Raw genomic sequence first — 20,500 nt, forward strand, 5'->3', positions numbered from 1 at the left:
CCCCATCCTCTCCAAAGGTATCAGCATCACTGCTCTTCTCTGCTGTAAGAGGCAGGTTTCCTGGTTGTACCTGGTCTTTAGTGATTTGCAGAAAGAATTCCAACTCACTTCACTGCCAGATGGTGTCTGTGTAAGCGCATAAAGGTAAGATATAGTTGTAGTTTATCTTCTTGGCAAGTGACAAGACTTGTTTGTTCTCCAATGATCATGTGGACTTAGGCTGAGGATTACTGCTGGAAGCTAATAACCAAATGTGTAACGTGTGTGACCTTATTCCTGTGTTGCAAAAAGGGGGGAGGGGGATGTGGGTACACCAAAGCACAGGAGGAGTTACACAAACGTAAAGTTCCTGTGAATTTTTAAAAGGTAACTGATATCCAGAGATAACAGCTGATCATTTTCACACTTCAGACTGGAGAAATATTCGTGCTTTAATACTCTTTGGAAGGGAAAGATGATTATGGTCATTAAATGTAAAAGATTACCCATACGTTTAATGACAGTTTAAATAAAATGTACCATGTTTAGGGTAACCTTCGAAACCCAGCAGTAGATAACTATGGATGCATACGTCTCCTGTAATTCTAATTGCACACCACTCTAACTTTACCTGCAGGGATGAAGCATTGCAAGGCCAATATAGAAACAACATGGTGCTCATCTGCTCTGGTGTACTAGGATGAAATAGCATATTGACCCTGAATCTATACTCTGAGTACAAGCAATTGTCATTCTGCCTCGGTAACACCTTGTTGCCAGTGGCGATGTAATTAAAGCTGCGAGGACTCATTTTCCATTCTTATCTCTTAAGCTCCTCTGAATCAGAAACTGTTTGTCTGTGGTAACTGAGAAAACCTACTACAAGGCTACATGTTTATGTATGAATTTTTGGTAGCTTTTCCTCTTTAGGAGGCTGAAGTTATAGACATAATTACCAGCATCCATCCAATTAATGTATATATACAGATGCTTGCACACACAGGCATGGATATACTGTGTGTATGTGCATATGTATGCACACTGCCTCACTCACTATATATGTATACACACAGGCACACACACATAGAGTCTAAATTTTACTCACCCCCTTTTCTCCTCTATTAAAATTCCAAATGGCTAAGAGGATTTTCTCAATTTAGTCATACTTTTAATCTTCACTGAAATGAGTGATGACTTCTTATAATAAAAAGTTGACAGGCTTACATTGCGCACCGGTGGATTAGTTTCCCTTGGTGATGAGGTTTTCTTTTGTGCGCCGTGTGTCTGTTTGATGGAGGTTTAACAGAAAGCATTTTGGCAGAAATTGGATGCAGCAGGGATCATCTGGAGATGGCTGCTGTTCGATATTAACTGCACACAGTAACTTTTTTTTCCTCTTCCTTTTTTTTCTTCTTCAGCCAGGTGACAGAGGAAGCCAAAACATCTTTCCTCTTGAAAATCAAGTTTTTTTTCTTTTTAAATATAAAGTATGTGCCCATTCTGCGTATACCTTAAAATATTTAATGTGCTTAGGCCTTTGTTTACTGTCAGCATAGAAAAAAGCTTTCTCTGCAAGGAGGTATCAACACACAAATATCTGAAAGGTGTATTTTTAATACCCAAATGCCTTTGATCCTCCAGAAATCAGCATGTAAACAGGAGTTGCTTAAAGATTGGAATTAGATGCTTTACAGAATATATACGCTTGATACTTGCCTAATTCAAAAGAAGAGACTCGTGGGCCATAATTTGCATTATTTACTCCCCATCCTCACCTCCTTCTTGTAATTCCATTTTATCACTCATTGGAAGCATCGAAAGTCTCATAATGGAGACTTGCCAGATGTCGACTGTAGTGGAACATGCTCCAAGCATATGTATATATTTATGCTTGTGAATATTTGCACATGGAGAAAATAAATAACAGAAAGGCTACCTCTCATTCCAGAGGAAAGCTCTGACCAGGTGGATGGGAGCTAATAACATACACTAGCCCCTGAGCACTTCATCCAGTGATCTGATGCACATCAATCTCTGATGTGAATACACTCAACCTGGGAGCCAGGATGCAGTACAAATGAGTAATTCTTTTTAATAAAGGAATGCGTCTCTCTCTGTGTATAGATATTTACTACAATGATGGTGCTATTCTGTCCAATAACAAATATTTATTGCTAAATGAACAATATTTGAATATGGTGAAATTTTCATTATTGTCCTAATTTTCCAATAATAAAGAAAACCACCAAGTCTGTTCACAGTGAAGTTCTTAGATCTTGGAAAAATGCCTATTATGATAGAGATAGGACAAGCCTAATCTGTACTTACCTCTGCTTCAGACAGCAGCGGTGACAACCCTGCCTGCCTTGTCAAGTTTCAAGAACTTGCAATTCTTAATTTAAACACTTGAGAGATCTAGGGAGCCTGTCAGTCTGGTTAATTAAGCTCTGTCTTCTTTTACCCTTCCTCCCCACCAAAACAAAATCTGGTTTCTTTTTAAAGGCCACTTAATACTTTATCAACTGATTAAGCAAACAGGTTCTAGCCTAAGTAGAATGATCTTAGAAGACTGAAGCAGAATAGTTCTTGCTATTAAAGGAACATACCTTAGAATCTTCACTTGGAAGTGTCATACATGGATCGGCCTTAGCACGCTCAGATTTTTTTCTTTTTGAAATAATTAAAGAAAACTTTAGATAATCCAGCACAATAAATAATATAAAAGATATATGTGAATTAGTATATATGTCAATATTTAATTTTTAATATGAATATATTTCATTTAGCGATATATGATGCTTCAAAGTTGATAGTATCAATCCTTTCTCAACCGCCAACACCTGGATTTCTAGCAACCTTTCAGCAGGAGATTTGCAAATGAGATATTTAGGACTTTATGGGAAAAATAGGTTTAGAAAATTAAAGATCTTAAATATACCTATAAAAGTCTATAAATGTTTAAAGTTCAATAAAAATTTATATTCACTAATACAGCACCATAAAGAAAACTCACTGATTGCCAAATACCAATTCATATATCTTAATGTTAATAAATACTGTATAATTAATTTCAATGTGCCATACCCTGATGACTAAATTCACTTTACTATCTCATTCCACTTCTATTCCAACAATATACGTATAAACTCTTGGTTTTGTTGCAGATAACTTTCATCACATCAGACAGTTTACCCATTTTTGTCATCAATATTTAATGACTCTGTGACTTTAGAATTTGAAGGCCATGCTTCTTGTGTCCTGTAACAGTCCTAGAGACTTAATGGCCTCATTCCTATTTCGGATTTCTCAGTTCTCTCCCCACTCTCCCAGAACACAGGGTGAATGTACTCACTAAGTGACTCTAGGCCAAAGCACATTCTATCAAGCTCTCTTGAACGTCTATGTTTCTCCTGCCTAACTCATATGGCAATACATGTGCGTGTCTTCTCCCACCACCACCTTCATCCCACAGCTCCATTTCTAAAAGCCTTATTCTATGTGGCTATTCGTTATTGATTTTTATCTTGATTCCAATCTTTCCCGATTTTCTAATTACACCTAGGGAAATAAATGTCAGTTCATAGATTAGGAATTAAACTTCTTAAGAATGAAATAATTATAGAAACTGTAAATCCTATATATCAAATTTTCTAGTAAGGTAAAAGTGTGGTTTGGGATGCATTGTTGGATTCCAATGATTCTGAAGTAACTAAGAGGAATAATTTCCTTAATTTAAAATCTGAATTATAAGAACCACGCTAGGCAAAGATAAGAATGAAATTTATTGACTAGGATTTTACCACTGATATCCACATTGAATTGTTAGCTTCTTTCCTCTACCTTAGCCACTTCCAGATAACCATGCAGGAAATCAAGATTCACAGAACATGCATATAACATTTGAAATTTTAACACGTTTCTCTGCACCAGTCTGAAACATGCTTATGATGGGCAGTTACATGCCTCAGATGTTGTTACCTTTATGCCTTCTCCAGTGTATACACAGCTATTCTGATATTGACCTCACCTCTCAACCTGTTTTCACTGGTCACAGCCATTAATAGATACTTAATATTTAGTAGACAGATGTTAATGTGAGGTATCAGTCAATCTTTAATTACCAGGGGTTCTATCAAATGTTGCAACAGCGGTACTTAGGTAATTTCTGGGGCTAGGTGCAACACAATTGAAATTGGTCCAAACAAGTCATCCACATTGAACTATTTTCTGCACATTTAAAAACTAAACAGATTTCAACACAGTTCTCGTTTTAAGTTCAGAGAGAGGACAGAGACAGAGTCAGAGTACTGCTACTGAACAAAAATGGTTCTGCTGCCTGCCTCTACAAAAGGCAAACTTTAGAGAGATAGAAGCTGGCAAGAAAGGAAAGAGGTTTTTATTCAGATGCTGAACATTCAGGGAGAATGGGGGACTTCCCATGTTAAAGCTCAAAACTCAGACAAAACCCAGACAAAACCCAAACATTCTCAGCAAATCCAAAACAAAAGGTAGTACCCAGAGTCCTGCCCTACTTTAAAGTACCATTCTTCAGGGCCTGAGGCAGTTGCTAAGTGGTCGTCCAGGTAACTTTGCTTGTTCTCAGCTGCTATCTGGCTGCAGGCTCCCTCCTCAAGGCTGTGTGTGGAGCCAGTGCTGCCATTGGTCACGTGGGTGCTAGGGCCAAAATGCCCTATGCTCCTGGGCTGGAGAGCACGTGAACACACCAGCAAATAGTCCACCATGTCAGCAAGAGAGATCAAGAGAGAGACTCTCTTCTAGAGGCCATGTGCCATGTGACTGCTAAGGTTGCCTGCTCCATGGAGAAGACAGGCCAATGCATCATCTGAGTGTATGTCCTGAGCAGGAGAGAGCATTTCTTTGTGCCCCTGGGTTTATATTAGCATTGGGTGTGGGATGGTGCTGGTGCTTTCTCAGGATAACCAATTAACTTCCTAAACTTGTGTATACTTTGGGTTGTCCACCTCCTACCCAATCCCTTCTTTCCCCTGCCTAGATTGATAGGCATTTTTGGTTCAGCCCCTCCCCCTGCCACCATTTAACTTCTATTGTATATGTGCCTGCCTTGCTCTAGTCCCACCCCAACTCTGGTACCAGAAGCAGTAAGAGGGCTTTTTCCCTTTAACCATTTATCTTGCTAGCCTTGCACATGCTCAGTGTAAGAACCTCCACCAGCCACCATCATGGCCAATAGGATGACTCCTGTTCCAGTCTTTCAACTCCACACTTCCCATGTTCTAGTCCCCATATGAACAAATTGCCTACACTAGGGGTCCACCACCAGAGAACCACCTAACCAAAAGCATAAGTAAAGGGATCCTGGAAAATCATCTATGGCCTGACACACAGTGCCAAGGGTAGCCTCTCAGGCAGCCCTGAGGGAGACATCAACAGGAGAGATGGGTCATCTGCAGCCAGGAACATGACCTCCGCATAGGGAATGAGCATCTGCAAGGCATGCGCTCAATTACCCAGGCAATGCAGCCTCAGCCATAGAAGTGAAACTCAGTGTCCTAGCCACCACCCCAGATGGTTTGCAAAGGTATCGTCTGGCTGCACACAATGCCCCGGTGCTCAAACCTCTGACCTCTGTCTAGAAGGAATGGGGCTTGGTTCACAAGTGGCTACCAGGTTCCATTCCCATGGCCCAGGTCCATGTTCCCCCATGGCCCCTCCTGTCCCTGCCCTCAGCTCACTCCCAGCAGTCCAGATAGGCTGCCTTACTGGTGTCAATATCTAAATGTGCAAGCTCACATTAAGATGATTCCTCAGATGCGATGTTATCCTAATGAACAAGAAGGCAATTAGAGTTCCAGCAAGCACACATAAGTTTCATGAATTATCACTAAAGAAGGGTAAATAATGCATGTCCATTGTCTTTTATCATTTAAAGCGTGAAATAAATTGTTTTGCAGCTATCATATCTGGCATGTTTTGACATAATCAACATTCCAATGAGCGTTGAATTTGTGAATCATTTCTAACCAGCAACAAATGTCCAGGAGCAACATTTTCACCACATTCTCAAGCCAATTCTAAACCTTATTCTGAATTTAATTAAGTTGAATATACCCAACATTGATACTAAACTTCTGGTCAAACACACAAAATCATGTTTTTCATTAAACTAGTCATTTCGTCTTTGATTGTTTCCATTTGTCATTTAATAGTCATATCTGCCATTAAATTATTTATTCCATAACATTGTACAACATCTATTATTTTCTCACCAATTATTTATTCCATAATGTTATACAACATCTATTATTTTTCACCAGTTATTTATTCCACAATATGGTACAACATCTATTATTTTCTCACCAATTATTCTAATGGTTTTCTTCTTTGTAATAATGTGCCTTCCCAACTAATACTTCAAATAACTCTTTGCTTTTTCATTTATCAACTGATATACTTCAAACTAACAGGCCAAGCATATTCCTGACTAAAAAAATCTTTCTATGGCCTGTGTTAAAATAACTATACATATGACCACTCGCTCTATTAATAAATAGTTATCTGAAAAGTTTCTCTACTTAAAAAATTCAAACAGTGGTATTAAGAATATTATTACCCACAGCATTAGAAAAGTAACCAAAACAAAAGGTTTAAGTAATGAAGAAGTTTAGTTATCTCACATTGCAAGAAGTCTGGTAGAGCAAGTTAAGTTGCAATGACCCACCTGCAACGACTCATGGCATCCAAGGTGCCATGGATGACCCCGGGTCTTCATACCTTTCTGTTCTACCATCCTCAGTGTATTGATCTTTCATGCACATCCTACTGCTTAGCCTCGTAATGACAAGAAGGGTGCTGCAGCTCCACGTACAAATCAAGGCAGGAAGAAAGGAGAGTATGAAGCCACAAAATCTGTCCCTTTTATTAGACAATTACAAAAATACCAGATCTCTATTTATGTCTCACTGTCTAAAAATATGTAACATGATTATTTCTACTTGTAAGGAAGCCTGAGAAAAACAAATATTAATAACACTTGCCTCAGTGTTGACAAAAGGGATCAAAAGTGAAGTTGCCCTAGCTAATTACAACACCATGCCAAATAGTATTTAAAACAATTTTATAGTTAATCCATCAGAAAGAAATGCCACAAATTTAAGTGCCTTAAATAGAATTCAATATCATAAAATTAACCAGTGTATTACATCTGTACTTACCAGCCTACAATTGATGATTTGCAGCAATGCCAGATTACATTGAGACTTGCCTGGTCTGTGTGTGCTACATTAAAGTATTTATTTGTAAAATTTTAAGTGTGCAGATAAATACAGGCTAAAATAGGAAATTGAGAAGGATGATTAAAGAAGAGCTACAGACTTAGCAATCAATACTAAAATTACCTGAGTTTTAAATGTATGCAAAGGTAGCAGAAAAAAGTTTAATCTAAGGCCTTCAAAAATTAGTTAACCTAGTAGCTCATTTTAACATATTGGTTATTGATAATACATTGCAAGTTTGTATCGACCATGACTGAATGTAAATGTTTTGAAGATAATAATTACCACCTAAATTTTGATGATGATAACAAATTGCTAATTTAAAACCTGTGTCTCGGTGGACTTTGTAAATTGGCATTGTATGTGTTAAAATGATATCTTAATAATCTTCATCGTTCATACTGGCTTATTCTTGATAAATTTATTATTGAGTAGTCCCCTAAATCATTTTGATTTGTATTTAGTACCTTTGAGATCATCGTTGCATATTTTTTCTTGTTTTGAGGCAGTTTTTTCACTTGCATTTGACCTAAACCAGAAATCTAAGAGAACCAGTAAAATGGATGTTAGTATTAGAATAACAATATACAAATACAAAAGCAGCTTAGGAGAAACTATCCATGAATGGCACTCAGGGAGTGTTTTTGTATGCTGGATTTAATTAATTTCTAAATTAGAATAACTAGGTTGCATGGTACTAGTCTGGGATGATACTTAGACCATGATGGAAATGTCCAGATGATAAATAGGAACAAATTACTATGGGAATGTGTGCATATATTCCTCATTTAGTGATCATTTTCAAATAACCTCATTAATGCTGTTCTTACTCAAATTTATCACTTGAGATTTGAAATAGCCAATCACCAGTCATATGCCTACTTAAAATGCTAAGAGATCTGAAGACAAAACTTTCTATATTATTATTTCATACGAAATGTAAACTAAGTTGCAAGGGATGACTTCTCTTCAAATTGATGACTTTCATCAACACTTGCAGGATGCAGGTGAAGAAAAGAATTCACTAGAGCTTCTAGTACTTGCTAGGGTACCATATATCATGTTGTACACTAATGAACTCAAGGTCTTTCTACATTTATAAACCATTTTGCCTCCTTTGGAGGATTTAACTAATCAGTAAAAGCAAAATATTTCCTAAGATTTTTCCTTGGAAAATGACTTATGATCGTTATATAAAAGAGTACTAGTGTTTCTCTACATAATAAAATCTGTTGTCTTTTATTGTTAACTTCCTTCATTTAAATTGGGAGACATCTACATCTTCAGAGAACCCCAGGACAAATAGGAACTGTAAGGTGATTTGGGAAGAATCTATAAATACAATGGATATAGGTTATGCCCATCAATGTACACTACCAAAAAGTAAGTACTTATAGTTGAGACTCAAAATATAAATAGAAGATCAACATTTGAAATAGAAATAGAGACACAGATGTGGGTAGACAGTTCCTAGGGTGAGAGCATCAAATAATTGGAAGCCACATGGCCAGTAATGAAAAAGCAGATATAGGATAGAACAGGAAAAGGTAAAAAATTTTTGAAGGGAAGAGCTAATAGTAATAATGGAGTAGTGAGGATCCTTCACTTTAGAAGACTCACTAAGAGAAACCTGTATCTCACAGTGAAGAGATACAGGTTTATGTGTTCAGAAATCTCTATATACTAAACCACTCTGTAGGTAATATAATAAAAGTCGTATTTTGAAATCCTATCTTTGCCTTTTTTCATGAATTTGTATTTTCTCTATTGGTGTTCTTGTAAAACAATTTTCAGAAAATCCAAACTTCATTTTATTGATCTGACACTGATGCCAAGAAAAGTAATGCAAAGTGACCTAAATTTGGGGTATATTGTATATATTACTTAGAGAATTGGGAAAAATAGTTTAAGCAGAAAGGTACAGTCAAGGAAAGAGAAGAAAGAGGAAAATTAAATAAAATGTATAAATAAAATACCCCCATGTCTGGCAAAATAATAACAAATAAAAATTAAACAATAAAAACAGTGAGAATTGCTGGTTTCCCCCGTATACACCCTTGAATTTTTTTGATAAGCTTGGAAAGAAAAAGTACTTAAGGAAGAACTTAGGATAGAAGTATACAAAATTTTGACTTTTCAAGTGTCTAAAACACAAAAAGACAAAAGCAAAAAATCAAATTCATCTCACTGATGATTTTTAACAGGTCACCGAGATCCAATTAATACAACAGACGATCATATATAAAAGATGTATTATATATGTCATCTTATGTATATATATCTAGTTAAATTTTCTATTTGATAAGTTAGGACAAATGTTTCCACCTGAGAAACCATCATTACAATCAAGAAAGTGAACATATCTATCGTTCCTCCTGCTTCTTGATAATCACTCCCTGTCCAGGCTTTCTTTCCTCAGGTATCATGTATATGCTTTCTGTCATGACAGATCAGTTTTGATCTTCTGGAATTGTTTTAAATGAAATAATACACAGTAGTAGATACTCGTTTTTGTTTGGCTTCTTTCACTGAGCATACTTTTTTTGTAACTCATCCACACTGTTGCATGTGTTTATCCTTTTTTACTGTTGGATAGAATTTCATTGTGTGGATATATTATAAGCAGTTTATCCATTCACCTACCGATGGACATTTTGGTTGTTTCCACTGTTACAAATAAATCTGCCATGAATATTCCTGTATCTGTTTGGACATAGGTTTTTATTTTTCTAGGAGTAGAATAACTGGGTCATATAGACAATATGCTTAACTTTTCAATAAAATGTGAAACTGTTTTCGACAGTGATTATACCATTTTACCTTCTCACCAGCACTGAATGAGAATTCTAGTTGATTCATAGCCTCATCAATGCTTGGTATGGTCGATCCTTTTAATATTAGTCATTTGAATGTATGTAGTAATGCTCATTCTACTTCCAATTTGCCTTTCTTAGTAAATAATGATGTTAAACATCTTTTCAAATATACATTTGTCATTTTTATATTTTCTTTGGTGAAGTATCCATTCTACCTTTTTTCAAACTTTGGGATTATTTATATTCTTATTATTGAGTTGTTAGAGTTCTCTCTCTTACAACTAGATACTAGTTCTAGATACAAGTTCTTTATCTGATAGGGGTTTACCAAGCATTTTCCCCCATCCTCTGGCTTACCTTTTCAGACTCTTAACAGTGTCTTAAAGAGTAGATATTTTTCATTGTGATGAAATTGATTTATCATAATTTTTTATGAACTGTGCTCTTGTTATCATATTTATGAAATATCTGCCTAACACAAAGTGAAAAAAAAACTTCTCATTTTCTTCTAAAGGTTTTGCACTTTCAGGTTTTGTATTCAGGTTCATACTTCTTTTAAAGTTGATTTTTGTATATGGTACCAGCTGTGGATTACATTGCATGATTTTGCATACAAATTCCTAATTATTTTAGGGCCAATTTGCCTTTGCATCTGTGTCATAAAATTAGCTCATCTTACGTATATATCTATTAATAGTTTCCTATTCTGTTTAATTGATCTATTTATCATTACATCACTACAATGACGTCTCAATTATGGTAGCTTTGTAAAAAGCCTTGAAATCAGGTAATGCTAGACTTACAAGTTTCATTTTCTTTTTATATTTGTTTATATAATTAAAGATCATTTTTATTGCCACTTAAACTTTAATATCAGCTGTCAGTGTCTGCATGTGATAAGATTTTAATAGGGTGCCAAATCAACAGATCACTTTGGGAAAAATTGAAATCTTAATATTTTGTCTCCTGACATATGAATATGATATATTTTTCTAATTATTTATTTCTTTCATTTCTGTCCACAGTGTTTTATAGTTTTTGATGTTCAGGTCTTGCACTTATTTTTTCAGGTTCACTCCTAAATTTGTCAAATATTTTATCTGCATCTGTGGAGACAGCAATCAGATTTTTATTTTTCAATCTGTCAATCTATCATGTGGTCAATTATATTGATTATGTTGATTATTTTCAAATGTGAAATCATTCCTGAAATAAAACTCATTTGGTCAGGAGGTATTTATCTTCTTAAATAATGTTAAAGTTGACTTGCTAAAATTTTGTTTAGAGTATATCTATGCTCATAAAGATAATGTTCTGTACTTTTCTTTTTGTAATCTCTTTAGTTTGGGCATGGGCATTTGTTGTGGCAAAGTTTTTAAATACAATTTCAATTTCTTAGTAGATGTATAATTTTTAAATTTATGTTTAGTGAAATTTTACAGTATTCTTCAAGGAATTTTCCATTTTATATATGTTGGCAAATTTGTTGACATAAAGTCATTCATAATATCCCCCTATTATCCTTTTAGGTGTTTTCTGCATTGATGTCCCTTTTCTCGTCCCTCATATTAGTGATTTGTGTCTGTTCTCTTTTACTCATAATCAGTATGGCTATAGGTTTATTTGTTTTATTGATCTTCTTATATCAACTTTTGGGTTAATCAATTTTCTCTATGGTTTTACTGTTTTCTTCTTTTAATTTTACTGTCTTCCACTTTGATATGTACATCTTTATATTTTTCTTTGCTTACTTTGGGTTTATTTATATTTTTCTTCTCATTTTTAGTTTCAGTTGTTATTTTTTCTAGTTTTTTAAAGCAGAGGTGAGATCATTAGTTTGAAAGTTCTTTAATGTAGGCACTTCAACTATAAGTTTGCCTCAAATACTGCTTTAGAGGAATCACACAGATTTTGATATGTGGTATGTTTATTTCATTTTATTTAAACTACTTTCTAATTTCCTCTTGATTTCTTCTCAATGATAATTTAAAAGTGAGTTGCAGTTGTTCCTCCTCATCTATGGTTTTGCTTTCTGGAGTTTCAGTTACCTGTGTTCAACTGTGACCCAAAAGTATTAAATGCAAAACTCCAGGAACCAACACTTCAGAAATCTTAAATTGCCCATCGTTTTGAGTACCATGGTGAAATCTGCCCAACTCTGTCCCACCTGAGATGTGAATCATTCCTCTGAGCAGCATAATCACCCTACATACACTTCCAGCCCCTTAGTCACCTAGCAGCCATCTCAGTTATCAGATCGACTGCCATGGTATCTCAGTGCTTGCTTGCATTCAAGTAATTCTTATTTTATTTAACAATGACCCCCAAATGCAAGAGAAGTGATTCTGGCAACTTGGATATAATTTAGATTAAGAATCTGTAAGTGCTTCCTTTAGGTAAAAGGGTATATACATCTAGAGAAAAAATAGTATATGGAAGACTCAGTACTACCTATGACTTCAGGCCTCCGTGGGGTCTTCGAATATACTCCCCACAGACTACTGTGTTTAGTGTTTTTGTTCTCTTTTTAAAAGACTTAAACAATAAAAAATTGTTATATGTTTACCCATATGGTTACCACTTTGGGGGGATTTTCATTGGCATAGATTCATATTTCTATCTTATATTATTTGTCTTCTACCTGAAATACTTTGAGATTTCTTATGAATTTTCTGGTGGTAAATACATTCTGCCCTTTTATGTGTACAAAAAATCTTTATTTTGTCTTTATTTTCTACATATATGTTTTCTGGGCATAGAAATTAAATTGATGGAGTCAGGGGCTTTTTATTTTTATTGTTTTTTTTATTTTTTGATGCTTCAAAATGTGGTTCCACTTTTCTAACTTGCATTGTTTTTTATGAGAAACTTCTGTTTTATCTTTGCTTTTCTGTACCTAACATGTCCTTTTTCCTCTGGGTGATTTTAAGATTTTCTCTTATTACTAGTTTTGAGCAATTTTGATTTTGACATCATTTTGTGTAATTTTCTTTACATTTTGTGTTTGGAATTTATTGAACTTTTAGACCTTTGTGTTTGTAGTCTTAATCAAATTTGGAAAATTATCATGCATTATTTCTTCAAATATGAAGAAATAATATTCTTCATATTATTAAAATATGTATTCTTTTCTCATAAAAGAAATAATTTTCTTTCTTTTTTTCTTTCTGGAATTCAATTATGTATTCAATAGAATGCTTAAAGTTGTCACTCAGATCATTAATGATTTATTATTTTTAATAGTTTCTTTTTATTGTTTTTCTATTACCATTTATCCTCCTTAATCCGCTTCTACTTCTCCCCACCCTCTCCACCTCCCCTGCAATCACCATTCTGCTTTCCCAGTCCATGAGACCGTTTTCCTTTTTGCTCAGTCCCTCCACCTGCAACCCCTGTCCCCAGAGCTGTCAGCCTGCTCTCTATGAGTCTGTGTCTATCTTGCTTGTTAGTTTAATTTGTCCAAATTATAGTTTCTGTTATATTTTATTATGTAAAGTTTCTATTGCTATGTCTCTCACTCACTAATGTTTTCTTTCATTTTCAATCTGCTATTAACTTCATGAGTTTATCGTTCACCTCAAAGTTTCTATCTCTAGAAATTTGATTTCCGTGTCTCTACTTCTGTAACATGTAGAATGAATGTTTTAGAATATAGAACATATAGAATAATTGTTTTAATGCCTTTGTCTGCTAATTCAAACACTTATATCAGTTCTGGGTCAATTGCAAACAACTTGTTTTGCTCTTTGTTATATGTCTTATTTTTCATTTATTTTTTGCACATTTCTAATTTTTGGTTGGCTACTACATATTGTGAATTTTCTATTTTAAAGTATCAGATATTTTATATTCCTATAAATATTCTTTTAAAATTTTATTTATTTATTTTTAGAGAGAGAGGAAGAGAAGGAGAGGGAAAGAAACATCAATGTGTGGTTGCCTCTCATACACCACCTACTGGGGACCTGGCCCACAACCCAGGCATGTGCCCTGACTGAGAACCAAACCAGCCACCCTTTGGTTCATAGGCCTGTGCTCATTCTACTGAGCTATAACAGCCAGGGCCCTATAAATATCCTTGAGCTTTCTTCCAGAGTACAGAAAAGTTATTTAGAAAAAAGCTTGGTACCACTGGTTCTGGCTTTTAAAAACAATGTTTAGTTTGGGTTCAATTAATACCCAGTACAGAGGCGAGACATTTCTGAGAACTTCAGTCATCGTTATAAAGTCCTCAGTCTACTAACAGGAATAGTCCCTGTTCCCAATCCTGTGTGAGCACAAGATACTGTTTCTTCTGATCATTTTGAGTGGTTCTTTTTTTGGCCTTCTCTACATAGACCTGAAAATTTAAAGTGCATCTATCATATCCAAAACTATGAAGAGGGACACATCTATGTTAACATGTAAGATACAGAGTTCCCAACCTATTACCAGCCTGTCCTCTAACATTTGTGAAACCCACCTATTATTTATCTCAATAATGTAAGTTCAATATAAACCTAAAAAACTGCTAAATACATGTAAGTAAACTGCGCCCTACCTTCTTACTTGGACAAATATACTTCATGACACTCTGGAAGCCCAGGTTCTAATGCAGAATTCCCAAAGCTCTCAGATTGTACTGCAGGGATGTGTGGCTGATGAGGAAGATGGATCTCAGTTCTTCAGTTCTGCTCAGTTGTCCTTCTTTTCCAACCTCCTGCTCCCATCTGTTCCAACACTGGGCTTTGTCCTCTACCTTGAAGAGTTTCATACACATTTTTCTGAATAGAACCCACATCCAAACTCTGTCCGTGTCCTCTGCAGACAGTAACTCTTTGGTAACTCTTTAAAACTGCCTATAATGAATGAAAATTGTTCTTGGAAGTTTGGGTTTCAGGGAGTGGGGTTTTCAGGCAGTGGAAACAGAGTTAAAACAATCTGAACAGGAAATTTCAAAGACTTAAGTAGGCAGAGCATGGTATGGAAGGGTGGGTGCTGAGCACTTGTGGGCCCTGGCCCTGAAGACTGTTCATTCTTCATTTCACAATGGGACCGCCTTGCTTATATGTGAAACATTATTTCCCATGATTAGCGTAAAATGTCTTTATATATTGTCTTTTAGAGTTTATATACCTTTGTGTAACCCAGTGAGTACTAATTATATTACCTATGTATAAATAACATATAATATTCCACATTATATATATATATATACATATACATGTGATATGTTATAATACTTACATACTCTTGTATATCCCAGCAAGTAATACTATAGGCCTTGAATGTCCAATTATTTCATGATTATTTGCAAAATTAGCCATATCATAAAGACATGGCTAATGAATTAACATTTTTCTTTTTTTCATTGCTTTTTAAATAAATATTTTTACTTATTAATCAAATAAGCTGTATAGTCTATTCAATTCAATGTTCTTTACTCTGCTCCCAAAGATATTAGAAGCACAACTGAAAAGGAGTCCAAAGTTATAAGTTAACACTGGTTAATTGTTCACCAGGAGGAAGGATGGCTAACAGTGAAACATGGCAATTAGACACAGTATAACCAGAGACAGGCATGAGGGGGATTTCTATTCCTGCCTCTGTGTATCGTTCTGGAACTAAAGACAAAAAATTCCAGGCAAGAGATTACTTTCACTCTGACACCAGCCTTCCATGTTCCCTCTGCTTAAAACGATCTGAAAATGTCCATTCTGGGGCCATGTATACGTCTTCACTTTTAGGGTGCACTGATGTTGAAACCACCATCATGTAAAAGAATGGATAAATTCCTACATATGAGAGCCCCAGATGGAGGCTCCCGATGCATCAGGACACTTTTCCCAACCATTCCCTTGCTGACAGGTGCCCAGCACTGAGGCAAGTCTTCCTCCAATCAGGGCCTCAGTTCTTCATAAGTAGAGTGGGAGGGCTTGCCCTCCAGCTCTAAAATTCTGAGAACCTGTGACATTGTGATAGTAGGTCAACTGCTTTCCAGTACAAGTTCCCACTTTTTCTCATCAACACAAGCATAGTTTCCATGTTAAAAATCAATCATTTCTTTCTAAAGCTTTTATCACTTTGACTATAACATTTACATAGCAATCTCAACTACAGTATTAAATATAAGTAATTTGTGTTTTAGAGAGTGGTAAGTTTCAGGAATTTTACCTTTAGTGAAAAAATTTATAAGAGCTTCACTTGCTTGACACGTCAACTTTTAGAGGTTCTCAGCTGCCAGTGAATGCACAAATGCAAAGAGAAGGGAAGAAGGGAAACCCTTTAGTCACCTCCCATAAAGGAACCGAAATGGGGACTGTACCGTATACAGAGAGGCCAACTGTACTGTGTGTTTAGTTTCATTTTGAACCTAACTTCTCACTGCAGTGAGTTTTAGAGACTTATAGTTTAAACTAACAATAGTCACCATTTCTTTTTGCTCTGAATGTCAAACTATGGTCTTCCCTTTAACAAGTATGCATTAGTCACATTATGTAACCTATTTGAAGTAGCAAGCATAATGTATTTTTCTCCTTTTCCCTAATTAATCTTGTTTCATAAGCATGAGGTTCCTTTTCCTCTGCTCCTCAAAAAGGTTGCCTAATGGTAAAGCATTTTAATTTCTTCTAGTCAAGTAATTTGTGGTTTTAAGTTGATCCTTCTGCCCTCTTTATTTATCATCACTGAACTCAGCTCTCCTTATTTCTAAGAAGGTTTTCTAATGTTTCATTTTTCCATTTTCCTTAAAAATAACAACATTGCTCTATAAAGCAGCTAATGTTCTCACTGGGCAAATGGAAAGAATCCCACATCACCCGGAAACACATTCTTCCCAGTAGAAAGTGTGAAATGGACTCCAAACATTGTTACACCTTACCCCTATGAGTGATGTCCTTTACATGTATTCTGCAGCTTTCATACAGCCACCTGCCATTTTTGCTTTCTTGCAGCCAGAAGGTTTAAAGGCATTGCTTTTAAATATTTTGAAAAGATTTCCATTGATAAGAAAATGTAGTAAAAGCACTTTTAAGTGAAGAGTAACACACACATCACAAACCAGGCATTTCGATTCCATCTAAGTTCACACCATGGGGTATAAGGAGCTCCAGTGATTGAGGTTAGCTAGGCTTCTAAAGTGTGTAGAAGGAACATGGAGAAATTTAGCAGTGTTGTGGTTATTGACTGGGTCATGGCTTGTGTTGTACATGTATGTGTCTATGTGGAATGAGTGCACATCTGTATGTGTAGTGGGGGTGGGAGTGATTTACATACAAGACAGCTAAACATAGCTTAATTGCAGTATGATACTAAAAAAATAAACCAAGAAAAATTAGAAACATTTGTTAATTAAAGAATAATTCTCCTTTTAGAGGAATGGCACTTGTTAGCTATATATTTACAGTGTATTATTAAAATGAATTATTTCACATTTCAAAGAGAGAATATTTTACAGTCTCCTTTCTATTTCTCTTGGTCAAAAAGGCCACAGAAACACACACCAACAAGCTCTGAATGTAGGCACAGACCAGCAGCCAAGATTACTGTCTAAAGATCAAACAGGAGAGAACTGGATTTGAAATCAAAGACTTGCCATTGATCAAGCCGTTATTAGTCTAGGACAAGAGTTTGCACACATCTTCTTATTTTTCTTCTGGGTCTGAATGCAGCATGAGCTGAAGGAAAATGCTGCCAGGTTTGGAAGGTGGAGGAGAGGACCAACCCCATCCGTGCAGACAGTTAACTATGCATCTGGCCTCTGGTGCTCCGGTGTTTTCTCCAAAGGCAAGAAAGGAGAGTCTAGCCATCCAAGTTTCGCCTGCTTTCAATAGTCCTGATCAGTATAGCTGTACTTTGTAGAAATATCTTAAAGTAGGAAAAGAGCTTGAGAAATATATGCGGATTTAGTGGCGTTGATTACATCTGACTTCAAATGTAAAGGCAAGTTGTTTTTTTTCTTCTCTCTGATCCTTTCTGTTCTCTTCATAGGGGGCTGGGTAAAGGAGGAAAAGAAAATCCATTTAAAAATTACTCAATCTATGTTAAAGGGTGGTGTGACAAAATGTGTATTATACAGGAAGTTAAAATCGGCACAATTTGGAATAATAATATGTGATGGCTCTGAAACAATATATTCTTTTTGATTTTCATAAAAATGTTTTCTGAATAATTATTTGATTTCCAGCAATTATGCATTCATATAATCAAGATTATGTTGATCAAGAAGATGGTGCAGTGGGGATGGGGTATTCATCAAGAATGAAGTTTGTGGGGAAATTAAAATTCCTAATTTTAGATAGATGTCCAGTGCTCTGCTTTTCCTTACACACGGGGGGAAAAATAATGTCATAAATAGAGCACGCTAATGTGGAAAGATCAAAATGTATTTTATCTATGCAGAAGGAACATTAATTTTTGTCTTTAAAATGTTGTGTTGGCAAGTTTATATCTTTCCCTAGAATACGTAGAGAAAAAGAGAAGTAGCAACCACATTCTTTAAACACAGCCATAGGCCAGCTCTGCGAATGACTAACTCCAATGTGAAAACACTTTCAAAGTTCTAAATGAGATGTCCCTGAGGTAATAAAGAGGGGACATTTTACAGTATGACAGTATGTAAGACAGCATTGTCAGCTGTAGTTTATTTAAAGCACGAGGCTTGGAACAGGAAAATAATGACTTTAATAAAATTTACTATTGACTTTGTAGGCTAAAATCTTTCTGTCATCAGGAATACAGAAAAACAACCTGTCTGAAAACCCTTCAGTTAAATATATTCCTTTAATATTTCAAAGCAACTTGATTTTTTAAAAATATACATGCTACTTCAAAAGACACTGTCGTAGGGTGGAAATTAGTATTTTAGTAGAAAGTTGGTATTGCTTACATAAGGAAAAATTGGTAATGACCTACGACACTGCCAACTGAAAGCAACATTTGAGGAAACTGCAAAAGCAGTTAATGCAATTCCTTAAAATGCTGTATGAAGCTGTGTCACAAATGAATGATTTATAAATTACCCAATGTCCTTCTCATCTGAAGGGTATCTTTTAATCATGCAGTATAGATTCTCAGTAAGAAAGCCAAAGAGCTTGCTGGATATACATGAAAGCCTACAGCATGTTAAAAGGTTGGGGTCATTTCTGAAAATAGGGGAAAGTGGGAAAACATATGGCCCGATTTTACTCTCCAGCCAATTTGATTAAACGCGGTATAGATTGCTTGTAGTGTGTAAGAGAGGTCATGCCCATTATATGAAAAGCTGAAGAAATTTCATTTCTTTAATGTTTTACATAGTTAAAATAAACTGTGGTAAAAAGTTTCCCAACAGTGTATGACAGCTCAATTTAGAGGTGAAGCCTTTTAATAAAACCTCATGAAATGAATACTTTGGTTTATGCACTCTGTTTGTGTTTCCCACTGGAGTGCTTAGCATTATGAAGCTGTGGTTACTTGCTTTACTACTGCAGAATAACATCATGAAAGGAGAGACCAGAGCTTTGTATCAGAAAATATCCAGAGTGAGTAAAAATGCTGATTGAGAAACCTTAATTTAAAGCTAAACCGCTTTCTTATTTGCTTTTAACATGCTATTGTAAAGTATATTGGCTTGAATTACAGGATATTATTTAAACAAAGGGAAAAATCCACAGGGGGGCTTATGCATTAACCTATAGCTTATTTAAGGGGAAATTATGAACCTCAGAATTATATACTAGTAATCTTTTTTAAGCTTTAATAAGAACTTTAAACCAAGGCATGCTTTTCTGAATTAAGTATATATGCTGGTATTACTTGGAAGAGGGAGAAGGCAATGGAAAGAATAAAAAACAGTTCATTTGTATACAGATTCTGGCACCAACACTCCATATGGAGACAGAATTCTTTTTCAATACCATCTAGGATCTCAAAAACAATTCTTAGGGGACCTAGTATGGTGCCTTAAACCAATTAAATGGTCAATATATTCACATTAGCAGACATAACTCTTTTCAAGAGCAGGATTAATTCTGATCCTCTTTCTTTCCAGTTGTGCTCTCTGGCTCACTCTGGAAGTGTCTCTAATGTGAGGGAGGCGATCAGGAAAACTGGGTGATTGCTCCCTTGACCGCTCCGATCCTGACCTCTTCTGGACTTCCTGAATATCTGGACTGACTGCAGCTACTGTAAGATTTCATTAGATAATTTATATTACTTGTGGGAATGTAAAAAGAATTTTGAACATAGCATGCAATATATGTAAATTTCATGGATGCTTATGCAATGATGAGTCCCCAGAATTTCCAAAGAAATATGGTCACCTTACAAAATGTATCAGTTGGTTTTGACAATGTATGTTGCAATTGGTAAGCTGTTATGTCCTGAGATATGTGACTCCCATTCTCTCCTCGAGTATTAACTTCCTGTTTGTACCATGTGGCAGCTAGTATTCGTGATTTGTTTTTTTTCTTGGAAAGTTTTTAAGGAATGTAA

At 35.5% G+C, this 20,500-nt stretch overlaps 1 long non-coding RNA gene across 1 annotated transcript in view; it reads left to right on the forward strand.

Moving 5' to 3' along the window:
- LOC118499125 overlaps positions 1-20,243 on the forward strand; it is a 50,709-nt gene extending 30,466 nt beyond the window's left edge. Inside the window, exons 2-3 of the long non-coding RNA XR_004901643.1 lie at positions 18-144; positions 20,058-20,243. This is a non-coding gene — a long non-coding RNA (uncharacterized LOC118499125). The remainder of the gene's footprint in view (positions 1-17; positions 145-20,057) is intronic.
- Positions 20,244-20,500: the final 257 nt, after the last annotated feature.

This window comes from Phyllostomus discolor, chromosome 2 (genome assembly GCF_004126475.2).
Source record: "Phyllostomus discolor isolate MPI-MPIP mPhyDis1 chromosome 2, mPhyDis1.pri.v3, whole genome shotgun sequence".
NCBI lineage: Eukaryota > Metazoa > Chordata > Mammalia > Chiroptera > Phyllostomidae > Phyllostomus > Phyllostomus discolor.